The sequence below is a fragment of the Vicugna pacos genome, unplaced genomic scaffold (genome assembly GCF_048564905.1).
Source record: "Vicugna pacos unplaced genomic scaffold, VicPac4 scaffold_20, whole genome shotgun sequence".
Taxonomy (NCBI): Eukaryota; Metazoa; Chordata; class Mammalia; order Artiodactyla; family Camelidae; genus Vicugna; species Vicugna pacos.
This window is the reverse complement of record NW_027328741.1, coordinates 10,843,024-10,856,131: the sequence shown is the minus strand read 5'-3', so window position 1 is coordinate 10,856,131 and position 13,108 is coordinate 10,843,024.

Below are 13,108 nucleotides of genomic sequence, written 5' to 3'. Positions count from 1 at the left end.
ATTCCCCTCACTTACCACACTCCCTTCACCCCAGGGAAGACATAAACACAACATTTGCTGAATCTAGCGAAAGGACATCGTTTCTAGGTGTGAGCTAAATATTCAAGTTTACCTATTTCAGCTGAGACTATTTGACCTTTAAGGTTTTTACTGTTGTTCACAGAGAGTGAACCTGGAGGAACTCTGATTCTAGGAGGGGCTTGCTTTTCTCGTAATGGCTTCATTGCAGCTCAGGTACTGATCCTTCAAAATGGATGCCTGAGTGGAGGGGAGGGAAGGGCAAGTGCTCACTAGCTAGGCCCAAACCTGGGAAAAGGCTTACCTGGGCTTGTTGAATTTTGGTCTGAATGGCTTGGGAATGCCCCTTGGGACGTGTGGATTCTTACGACCTCTTCCAAGAACAGGAGCGTATTGATCATATCTGCCATTTCTTCTCCTTCAGACGTCAGGGACCTTGGACCCGTTATTGGAGAAGGGAATTGAGGAACTTCCTCAAGTCCACGTTGGCACTCCGTATGTTTCTGCCTGTATCAGTGAGGTTCAATATGTCTCATGAATGTCTTTTGAGCCTGGTATCCTCTACAGCTGTCTCCACGCCAGTATTCTCCATTGTAGCAGAACATCTCTCATCCATGTGTTCGCATCTCTCCTCAATCCGTGCAGCCAGCTTATCGGCCAGCTTCTCTTCGTGTCTCCCCTAAAGTCGACTTCACCAGGACTGGGCAAGTCTGAAAGTACCTCGGAGCCTGACCAGTAAGCTGATGACAGGCAGATCTTCCACTGTCTGCCCTTTCAGTTTCTGGAAACTGACCTGTGACCTCAGGTCTTTGGGCAGCAGCAGTATCTCGAACTTACACAGCTTCCCGGACCAAACACCTAAGCCAAGCTCCACAGAGGGCGGCAGCCCCTCCATCACACTGATCCACCCACAGAACTCTGCCCGGTTACCTAGGATCCAACAGCCACAACAAGCCTCGCGGTAAACACCAACATTCCACCTGGAATCCAACCGCTAACTGCCATCCCCAATGGCTGCTGCATCTTGTCAGTGTTGGGGGAGGGGCTGCATCCGACGAGAGGTTCCTAAGGTAAATGTGATTCTACCCACTAGCGTCCCATGGGCCTTTCTTCTTCCCTCTTTCCTTTTGTTCAGAGCTCTATGCACCGTACCAATGGAGGGAAGTGTGTCCCTTTTCAGTTGATGGTTTCACACGTCTTTAAACTTTCTAAAAGTTCACAGTACACAGGGACCCACTAAAGGAGACTTATGTTCCTATAGTATCCGTACACCCGGAATGCATATGCGTCGCCTGATTTCTGCTGAAACACCCACACTCTCAGGACATGGATCCATTGGATTCATGGGGGCTGAAATTCCAAGAAATGAAACCAACCCCAATGTGCACTTTGCTGTCGGTCTCTTTTGCACTTAGTACACTTTGGCAGAGCTACTTGCCTTTGTTATAGGCTTCTTACATTTCTTCTCTACGTAGCCTAGAATATGGCATTCCTTCATCCTGTTGGAAGACATACAAGTCTACATCACGGACTAGGAAACCATTTGATTCCAAATCGGCATTAGTGTTAGGTCACGATATGCTCTTATGAATCAAAATTTACGAATATGAATGCACGCTTCTGATTTCCGAATACAAGTGTGCTGAGTACATGCAAGCCACGATGCTGGGTCGATGCGTTCTGAATGACCCTTGACCTCACCTTGAGTATTTTCTTTTGAATAATCATGTTTCCCTTTGTATATGTCAGCCAACCATACCATTTTGGTGCTTGTTTGTTGGTTTGATTCTTTGTTGGTCTTCTTCTCGCTTGTTTTGCAAACACGTCAGGCCATGCATCTCTCCTTTCGCTTCAAACAGAGTCAAATAAGCTGATTCACTTAAGAGAGTGCTTCCAATCACCTATGATTTCCTGCTTCCCTCTCCCATCTTTAGGGTTTTGATGTCCTCCTTAAGTTCTTCTTCTTTCTTCTCTGCCACACATGCTCTTCTTGCATTTCCAATAATGGTTTCTTCTTTCCATTCCATCTTGCTGCTTTTCTATTCAGGGGAGTTTTCTCAACCTTTCTTTTAGAAAAACTTTTGAACTGCTGAATTCTTTTAAGATTTGCCGGTCTGTAGAATTCTCTAGCTCTGCCGTTATTTGAAATGGTGTTCATGTGGCATAGGCTACCCTAGGTGGCAGCATTTGGCCATTCAGGATATGGTCTGTGTCCTGGCACTCCTCCCTGTCCTGCAATATTGCTGCCGAGATATCAGCTGAAACCCCTCTGGAGGTTTCCTTGTGACTATGTTGTTTCCTCCAGGTGCATTTTAAATCACTCGGATATTCGTGAACTTTGTTGATTTGAATCATACAGCTGCTGGTAGGTCTATTGGGATTCCACCTCCTTCGGATGCTGTGTAATTCCTGAATTCGCATAGATGATTCTTTCTTGGCTTTCAGCAAGTTTCAGTCTGATTTTTCTACAGATAAATTTTCAGACACTTTTTGTTTCTTTATCTCTTGCTTTTCCATCTGGGACTCATGATTTCTATTCTTTCATGCCCTGTCTTAACCCAGGGTTCAACTGCAATGTTTTCATTTGTTTGCACTTGCTTTCCTATGTCTGCTTCTGACCGAGGTTTTTCTCTTCCCCTGTCTTCAACAGTCATTCACGCGTCCCTCTGCATTATCTAGTCTGCTAAGGACTGAATTTTAGCCCTGATATTATCACAACCATTGAGTTTCCTGATATTTTTGGCTCGTGTTGAGACTTTCTCTTCCCCTTTTCTGGTATTCTGCCTTTTGTGATTCTGAGACACTGGTGTTCTTCAGTGTTTTCCTGACCTTCATTTTCAACACTTGTTCTGGATAGCGTTTTGCAGACTAGTTGTTTGAAAGCTTATCTTTTGCGCCTTCAATATCTTTGGAACTGAAAATGGTACTTCCTGTTTCTTTTACTGTTCTTCTTCATCTCTACTGGTCAGGTAATATCAGGTATCTAATGTAGACTTCTAGGGCTTTGTTAATTGAAAATTTTAGACTCTTGTCTCTACGCAATTCCATGGGATTTCTGTGAGGACAATTTCTCCTAGACATTGATGCCATAACCTGTACCTGTGTGTGTTGTTTGGTATATCTCCAATTGCTGGTGTTGCATTAGTTGTGATGAACAACCCATACTACTTCGATTAGCATAACTTCATTTTGATTATACTTATCTCACACTTCTGAAAGTGCACAGGACACTTCCTCTTGTGGAAATGAAGCTTCTAAAAGTTCTCAGCTCTGCATTCTTCTCTATGTCATTTTGGAGTGTTTCCAAAACAGCAAACTGAGAGTGCTCTTCTGCTTTTTATTGCCACGGGAATGTCCCAATGAAATCAGTTCTTTCCAGAGCTTCTCTGTCTACAGAAACACCAGTGGAAGCATATCTATGGATGTCACATATCAGGGCCTGCTGGAATGATCCCGCAGACCTTCCTTGTTGTCCTAGGTGCCGTACCGTGCCGGTGCCATCCAAAATGTAGCATCCGCCTTTGGGAGATAGTGCTGAAGGGAATGCTTCCTCTTCTCACGCTGTGGACTTGGACCACTCTCCCTTGTCCTCTCATCCTTGTGGCACGGGTGCACGAAGGCAACCACAGAGTTGTTGCGCATCCTGTGACTCAAACCAAACCATAATCCCAGCCCAGGTTATGAATGTAGCATATCCTAAGGCTTTTCATTCTGATTTCCAATTCAAGGCCCCCTGGATCCCTCAGACCAGATGCACGATATCTCTGATTCAGCCCCACACGTGCTCTATTGGCAAAATTCCCAATTGGTCCCTGGTCCTGCAGATGTACTGGGTGTGGCCATGGGACATATCGGTAATCGCAACCGCGCGACCAGTGTGGTTGATTTATTATTGGTACACAGTTCGGTTTGCTCTCTTGATTCGACCCACCACATCCCACAACGCACTCCAGATCCCTGAGACTCAGCGTGTGCCATCATCCGTAGCTCTATGCCTCACTGACCGTTGCCTCTGCTACCTCAAATTTGGCAGCTTGGATCTTGGTCTCAGAATTAACTGTGGGGATATTTTGCGCTGGTTTCTTTGAGTTCTCTCAGCCAAGCATCTGCTGTGCACTCTTGTAAATCTCAGCACATCATCTTCAAACCCATGTCTCCTGTCCGCTTGAGAGTGTGCGTCCAAGTTAAACAGAGTTTCACCCTTGTTGCTCCATCACCAGGGGTCCGAACCTGCACTGGTTTCCATTCCCTGCTTTGCATTCTCCTGCTTCCAGGTGTCCTGAGGCCTCATCCTGTCTTTGGGAGTAACAGACCTCTCTTCGGCCAGTGTCCTATGCTAAGGGCTGGGTGAGTGGATGTTTCCATTGCTCTGTACATGGGAGCGAGTGAGTGCAGGTTGCACTTCTTCTCTGCCAACTGGGCATCGATGAATCAACACTATCCAGATACATTTCACAGAAATGTGATATTTGCTTAGCTCTTTGTTTCTATACAGCCGTGGTGGGAGGGATTGTCCGAAGACAACTATTTTGACATTGTGTTGATATCCCATTTGCAGTCTTTAAGAAGTTTAACAGAACTCATTTACATGTTTTGGGAGTTATACGAAAATGGAGTTATTTTTTGAAACACACTAAATCGACCTAGAAGCCAGACTTGTCAATTTTGGTAACATTGTGTCAGCTCTACGGAAAAGCTAGACAGATAGAATGCAAACTAGCAGTCCAAACTGTTCAAGGGGTCATGTCAGCTCTTTAAGGTTGAAGCCTCCGAAACCAACAGGAACCATGAAATAACTTTTGGAAACATGGAATAACCCCCAACCTTGGATACACTTGTGCATGTGGTGCCCTTTATCCCAATGACACCTACTGGCCAATGTTGGCATTTCAAGGGGTAACATCCCTCTCTAGGAAAATACAAGAGGAAACAAACCAAATATATACATTTAGGTTTGAATCCAAAAGCACCTAGAGGCATTCTAGCTAGGAGAATCCTGCTGCAGTTATGCTAGTCTATTGAGAACCAGGTGTTTTTCTATCAGTGTTGAGAACGCTTAATCATCCGATCCTGTAGTTTAAAGCCATTTAACGCAACCAAGTCTGCACCCCCATGATATAGTGCCCCCGGGGGCTTGACTCAATTGAAAGACGATCCACATAAGCTGTGTCTTTAATGTCATTGGCGACTTTTACAGTTCAGTTCACTTTCTGACTTGTACTATTTACCTTCACTGTCTTGAAAAACTGAAGCCTAATACAGATTCATGTTCAGTCAAAGATTCCCCTCACTTACCACACTCCCTTCACCCCAGGGAAGACATAAACACAACATTTGCTGAATCTAGCGAAAGGACATCGTTTCTAGGTGTGAGCTAAATATTCAAGTTTACCTATTTCAGCTGAGACTATTTGACCTTTAAGGTTTTTACTGTTGTTCACAGAGAGTGAACCTGGAGGAACTCTGATTCTAGGAGGGGCTTGCTTTTCTCGTAATGGCTTCATTGCAGCTCAGGTACTGATCCTTCAAAATGGATGCCTGAGTGGAGGGGAGGGAAGGGCAAGTGCTCACTAGCTAGGCCCAAACCTGGGAAAAGGCTTACCTGGGCTTGTTGAATTTTGGTCTGAATGGCTTGGGAATGCCCCTTGGGACGTGTGGATTCTTACGACCTCTTCCAAGAACAGGAGCGTATTGATCATATCTGCCATTTCTTCTCCTTCAGACGTCAGGGACCTTGGACCCGTTATTGGAGAAGGGAATTGAGGAACTTCCTCAAGTCCACGTTGGCACTCCGTATGTTTCTGCCTGTATCAGTGAGGTTCAATATGTCTCATGAATGTCTTTTGAGCCTGGTATCCTCTACAGCTGTCTCCACGCCAGTATTCTCCATTGTAGCAGAACATCTCTCATCCATGTGTTCGCATCTCTCCTCAATCCGTGCAGCCAGCTTATCGGCCAGCTTCTCTTCGTGTCTCCCCTAAAGTCGACTTCACCAGGACTGGGCAAGTCTGAAAGTACCTCGGAGCCTGACCAGTAAGCTGATGACAGGCAGATCTTCCACTGTCTGCCCTTTCAGTTTCTGGAAACTGACCTGTGACCTCAGGTCTTTGGGCAGCAGCAGTATCTCGAACTTACACAGCTTCCCGGACCAAACACCTAAGCCAAGCTCCACAGAGGGCGGCAGCCCCTCCATCACACTGATCCACCCACAGAACTCTGCCCGGTTACCTAGGATCCAACAGCCACAACAAGCCTCGCGGTAAACACCAACATTCCACCTGGAATCCAACCGCTAACTGCCATCCCCAATGGCTGCTGCATCTTGTCAGTGTTGGGGGAGGGGCTGCATCCGACGAGAGGTTCCTAAGGTAAATGTGATTCTACCCACTAGCGTCCCATGGGCCTTTCTTCTTCCCTCTTTCCTTTTGTTCAGAGCTCTATGCACCGTACCAATGGAGGGAAGTGTGTCCCTTTTCAGTTGATGGTTTCACACGTCTTTAAACTTTCTAAAAGTTCACAGTACACAGGGACCCACTAAAGGAGACTTATGTTCCTATAGTATCCGTACACCCGGAATGCATATGCGTCGCCTGATTTCTGCTGAAACACCCACACTCTCAGGACATGGATCCATTGGATTCATGGGGGCTGAAATTCCAAGAAATGAAACCAACCCCAATGTGCACTTTGCTGTCGGTCTCTTTTGCACTTAGTACACTTTGGCAGAGCTACTTGCCTTTGTTATAGGCTTCTTACATTTCTTCTCTACGTAGCCTAGAATATGGCATTCCTTCATCCTGTTGGAAGACATACAAGTCTACATCACGGACTAGGAAACCATTTGATTCCAAATCGGCATTAGTGTTAGGTCACGATATGCTCTTATGAATCAAAATTTACGAATATGAATGCACGCTTCTGATTTCCGAATACAAGTGTGCTGAGTACATGCAAGCCACGATGCTGGGTCGATGCGTTCTGAATGACCCTTGACCTCACCTTGAGTATTTTCTTTTGAATAATCATGTTTCCCTTTGTATATGTCAGCCAACCATACCATTTTGGTGCTTGTTTGTTGGTTTGATTCTTTGTTGGTCTTCTTCTCGCTTGTTTTGCAAACACGTCAGGCCATGCATCTCTCCTTTCGCTTCAAACAGAGTCAAATAAGCTGATTCACTTAAGAGAGTGCTTCCAATCACCTATGATTTCCTGCTTCCCTCTCCCATCTTTAGGGTTTTGATGTCCTCCTTAAGTTCTTCTTCTTTCTTCTCTGCCACACATGCTCTTCTTGCATTTCCAATAATGGTTTCTTCTTTCCATTCCATCTTGCTGCTTTTCTATTCAGGGGAGTTTTCTCAACCTTTCTTTTAGAAAAACTTTTGAACTGCTGAATTCTTTTAAGATTTGCCGGTCTGTAGAATTCTCTAGCTCTGCCGTTATTTGAAATGGTGTTCATGTGGCATAGGCTACCCTAGGTGGCAGCATTTGGCCATTCAGGATATGGTCTGTGTCCTGGCACTCCTCCCTGTCCTGCAATATTGCTGCCGAGATATCAGCTGAAACCCCTCTGGAGGTTTCCTTGTGACTATGTTGTTTCCTCCAGGTGCATTTTAAATCACTCGGATATTCGTGAACTTTGTTGATTTGAATCATACAGCTGCTGGTAGGTCTATTGGGATTCCACCTCCTTCGGATGCTGTGTAATTCCTGAATTCGCATAGATGATTCTTTCTTGGCTTTCAGCAAGTTTCAGTCTGATTTTTCTACAGATAAATTTTCAGACACTTTTTGTTTCTTTATCTCTTGCTTTTCCATCTGGGACTCATGATTTCTATTCTTTCATGCCCTGTCTTAACCCAGGGTTCAACTGCAATGTTTTCATTTGTTTGCACTTGCTTTCCTATGTCTGCTTCTGACCGAGGTTTTTCTCTTCCCCTGTCTTCAACAGTCATTCACGCGTCCCTCTGCATTATCTAGTCTGCTAAGGACTGAATTTTAGCCCTGATATTATCACAACCATTGAGTTTCCTGATATTTTTGGCTCGTGTTGAGACTTTCTCTTCCCCTTTTCTGGTATTCTGCCTTTTGTGATTCTGAGACACTGGTGTTCTTCAGTGTTTTCCTGACCTTCATTTTCAACACTTGTTCTGGATAGCGTTTTGCAGACTAGTTGTTTGAAAGCTTATCTTTTGCGCCTTCAATATCTTTGGAACTGAAAATGGTACTTCCTGTTTCTTTTACTGTTCTTCTTCATCTCTACTGGTCAGGTAATATCAGGTATCTAATGTAGACTTCTAGGGCTTTGTTAATTGAAAATTTTAGACTCTTGTCTCTACGCAATTCCATGGGATTTCTGTGAGGACAATTTCTCCTAGACATTGATGCCATAACCTGTACCTGTGTGTGTTGTTTGGTATATCTCCAATTGCTGGTGTTGCATTAGTTGTGATGAACAACCCATACTACTTCGATTAGCATAACTTCATTTTGATTATACTTATCTCACACTTCTGAAAGTGCACAGGACACTTCCTCTTGTGGAAATGAAGCTTCTAAAAGTTCTCAGCTCTGCATTCTTCTCTATGTCATTTTGGAGTGTTTCCAAAACAGCAAACTGAGAGTGCTCTTCTGCTTTTTATTGCCACGGGAATGTCCCAATGAAATCAGTTCTTTCCAGAGCTTCTCTGTCTACAGAAACACCAGTGGAAGCATATCTATGGATGTCACATATCAGGGCCTGCTGGAATGATCCCGCAGACCTTCCTTGTTGTACTAGGTGCCGTACCGTGCCGGTGCCATCCAAAATGTAGCATCCGCCTTTGGGAGATAGTGCTGAAGGGAATGCTTCCTCTTCTCACGCTGTGGACTTGGACCACTCTCCCTTGTCCTCTCATCCTTGTGGCACAGGTGCACGAAGGCAACCACAGAGTTGTTGCGCATCCTGTGACTCAAACCAAACCATAATCCCAGCCCAGGTTATGAATGTAGCATATCCTAAGGCTTTTCATTCTGATTTCAAATTCAAGGCCCCCTGGATCCCTCAGACCAGATGCACGATATCTCTGATTCAGCCCCACACGTGCTCTATTGGCAAAATTCCCAATTGGTCCCTGGTCCTGCAGATGTACTGGGTGTGGCCATGGGACATATCGGTAATCGCAACCGCGCGACCAGTGTGGTTGATTTATTATTGGTACACAGTTCGGTTTGCTCTCTTGATTCGACCCACCACATCCCACAACGCACTCCAGATCCCTGAGACTCAGCGTGTGCCATCATCCGTAGCTCTATGCCTCACTGACCGTTGCCTCTGCTACCTCAAATTTGGCAGCTTGGATCTTGCTCTCTGAATCAAGTGTGGGAATATATTGCGCTGGTTTCTTTGAGTACTGTCAGCCAAGCATCTGCTGTGCACTCTTGTAAATCTCAGCACATCACCTTCTTTCCCATGTCTCCTGTCCGCTTGAGAGTGTGCATCCAAGTTAAACAGAGTTTCACCCTTGTTGCTCCATCACCAGGGGTCAGACCCTGCACTGTTTTCCATTCCCTGCTTTGCCTCCTCCTGCTTCCAGGTGTCCTGAGGCCTCATCCTGTCTTTGGAAGTAACAGACCTCTCTTCGGCAAGTGTCCTGTGCCAAGGGCTGGGTGAGTGGATGTTTCCATTGCTCTGTTCATGGGAGCGAGTGAGTGCAGGTTGCACTTCTTCTCTGCCAACTGGGCATCGATGAATCAACACTATCCAGATACATTTCACAGAAATGTGATATTTGCTTAGCTCTTTGTTTCTATACAGCCGTGGTGGGAGTGATGGTCCGAATACACCTCTTTTGACATTGTGTTGATATCTCATTTGCAGTCTTTAACAATTTTAAAAGAATTCATTTACATGTTTTGGGAGTTATACGAAAATGAAGTTATTTTTTGAAACACACTCAATCGACCTAGAAGCCAGACTTGTCAATTTTGGTAACATTTTGTCAGCTCGACGAAAAACCTAGGCAGATAGAATGCAAATTAGCAGTCCAAACTGTCAAAGGGTTCATGCCGGCTCTTTACGGTTGAAGCCTCCGAATCCAACAGGAACCATGAAATAACTATTGGAAACTTGAAATAACCCCCAAACTTGGATACACTTGTGCATTTGTGCCCTTTAATTCCAATGAGACCTACTGGCCAATATTGGCATTTCAAAGGGTAACATCCCTCTCTAGGAATATACAAGTGGAAAGAAACCAAATATATACATTTAGGTTTGAATCCAAAAGCACCTAGATGCATTATAGCTAGGAGAACCCTGCTGCAGTTATGCTAGTCTATGGAGAACCAGGTGTTCTTCTATCAGTGATGAGAATGCTTAATCATCCGATCATGTTTTGTAAAGCCATTTAACGCAACCAAGTCTGCACCCGCATGATATAGTGCCCACGGGGGCTTGACTCAAGTGAAAGACGATCCACATAAGCTGTGTGTTTAATGTCATTGGCGACTTTAACAGTACAGTTCTCTTTCTGACTTGTATTATTTACCTATACTGTCTTGAAAAACTGAGGCCTAATACAGATTCAAGTTCAGTCAAATATTCCCCTCACTTACCACACTCCCTTCACCCCAGGGAAGACATAAACACAACATTTGCTGAATCTAGCGGAAGGCCATCGTTTCTACGTGTGAGCTAAGTATTCATATCCTATCTATTTCAGCCGGGACAATTTGACATTTAAGGATTTCTCTGTTGTTCACAGGGTGTGAAGCTGGACGAACTATGATTCTAGGAGGGGCTTGCTCTTCTCGTAATGGCTTCATTGCAGCTCAGGTACTGATCCTTCAAAATGGATGCCTGAGTGGAGGGGATGGAAGGGCATGTGCTCGCTAGCTAGGCACAAACCTGGGAAAAGTTTTACCTGGGCTTGGTGAATTCTGGTCTGAATGGCTTGGGAATGCCCCTTGGGACGTGTGGATTCTCACGACCACTTCCAAGAACAGGAGCGTTTTGATCAACTCTGCCATCTCTTCTCTTGCAGACGTCAGGGACCTTGGACCCGTTTTTGGAGAAGAGAATTGAGAAACTTCCTCAAGTCCACGTTGGCACTCCGTATGTTTCTGCCAGTATCAGCGAGGTTCAATATGTGTCATGAATGACTTTTGAGCCTGGTATCCTCTACAGCTGTCTCCACGCCAGTATTCTCCATTGTAGCAGAACATCTCTCATCCATGTGTTCGCATCTCTCCTCAATCCGTGTAGCCAGCTTTTCGGCCAGCTTCTCTTCGGGTCTCCCCTAAAGTCGACATCACCAGGACTGGGCAAGTCTGAAAGTACCTCGGAGCCTGACCAGTAAGCTGATGACAGGCAGATCTTCCACTGTCTGCCCTTTCAGGTTCTGGAAACTGACCTGTGAACTCAGGTCTTTGGGCAGCAGCAGTATCTCGAACTTACACAGCTTCCCGGAACAAACACCTAAGCCAAGTTCCACAAAGGGTGGCAGCCCCTCCATCACACTGATCCACCCACAGAACTCTGCCCGGTTACCTAGGATCTAACAGCCGCAAGAAGCCTCGCGGTACACACCAACATTCCACCAGGAATCCAACCACAACCTGCCATCCCCAATGGCTGCTGCATCTTGTCAGTGTTGGGGGAGGGGCTGCATCCGACGAGAGGTTCCTAAGGTAAATGGATTCTTCCCACTAGCGTTCCATTGGACTTTCTTCTTCCCTCTTTCCTTTAGTTCAGATCTCCATGCACAGTACCAATGGAGGAAAGTGTGTCCCTTTTCAGTTGATGGTTTCACACGTCTTTAAACTTTCTACCAGTTCACAGTACACAGGGACCCACTAAAGGAGACTTATGTTCCTATAATATCCGTACACCCGGAATACATATGCGTCGCCTGATTTCTGCTGAAACACCCGCACTCTCAGTACATGGATCCATTGGTTTCATGGGGGCTGAAATTCCAATAAATGAAACCAACCCCTATGTGCACTTTACTGTCTGTCTCTTTTGCTCTTAGTACAATTTGGCAGAACTACTTACCTTTGTTATAGACTTCTTACATTTCTTCTCTACGTAGCGTAGAATATAGCATTCTTTCATCCTGTTGGAAGACATACAAGTCTACATCACGGACTAGGAAACCATTTGATTCCAAATCGGCATTAGGGTTAGGTCACGATATGCTCTTATGAATCAAAATTTACGAATATGAATGCACGCCTCTGATTTCCGAATACAAGTGTGCTGAGTACATGCAAGCCGCGATACTGGGTCAATGCATGCTGAATGATCCTTGACATCAGCATAAGAATTTTGTTTTGAATAATCATGTTTCCCTTGGTAAATTTCAGCCAACCGTACCATTTTGGTGTTTGTTTGTTGGTTTGATTCTTTGTTGGTCTTCTTCTCGCTTGTTTTGCAAACACGTCAGGCCATGCATCTCTCCTTTACCTTCAAACTGAGAGTCAAATAAGCTGATTCACTTAAGAGATTGCTTCCAATCACCTATGATTTCCTGCTTCCCTCTCCCATCTTTAGGGTTTTGATGTCCTCCTTGCCTTCTTCTTGTTTCTTCTTTGCCACTCATGCTCTTCTTTCATTTCCAATAATGGTTTCTTCTTTCCATTTCATCTTGCTGCTTTTCTATTCAGGGTAGATTTCTCAACCATTCTTGTAGGATAAGTTTTGAACTGCTGAATTCTTTTAAGATTTGCCAGTCTGTGGAATTCACTAGATCTGCAATTAATAGAAATTGCGGTCATGTGGCATAGGCTCCCCTAGGTGGCAGCATTTGGCCATTCAGGATATGGTCTGTGTCCTGGCACTCCTCCCTGACCTGCAATATTGCTGTGAGATATCAGCTGAAACCTATCTGGAGGTTACCTTGTGACTATGTTGAATCCTCCAGGTGCATTTTAAATCACTGGGATATTCGTGAACTTTGTTGATTTCAATCATACAGCTGCTGGTATGTCTTTTGGGATTCCACCTCCTTCGGATGCTGTGTAATTCCTGAATTCGCATAGATGATTCTTTCTTGGCTTTCAGCAAGTTTCAGTCTGATTTTTCTACAGATAAATTTTCAGACATTTTTTG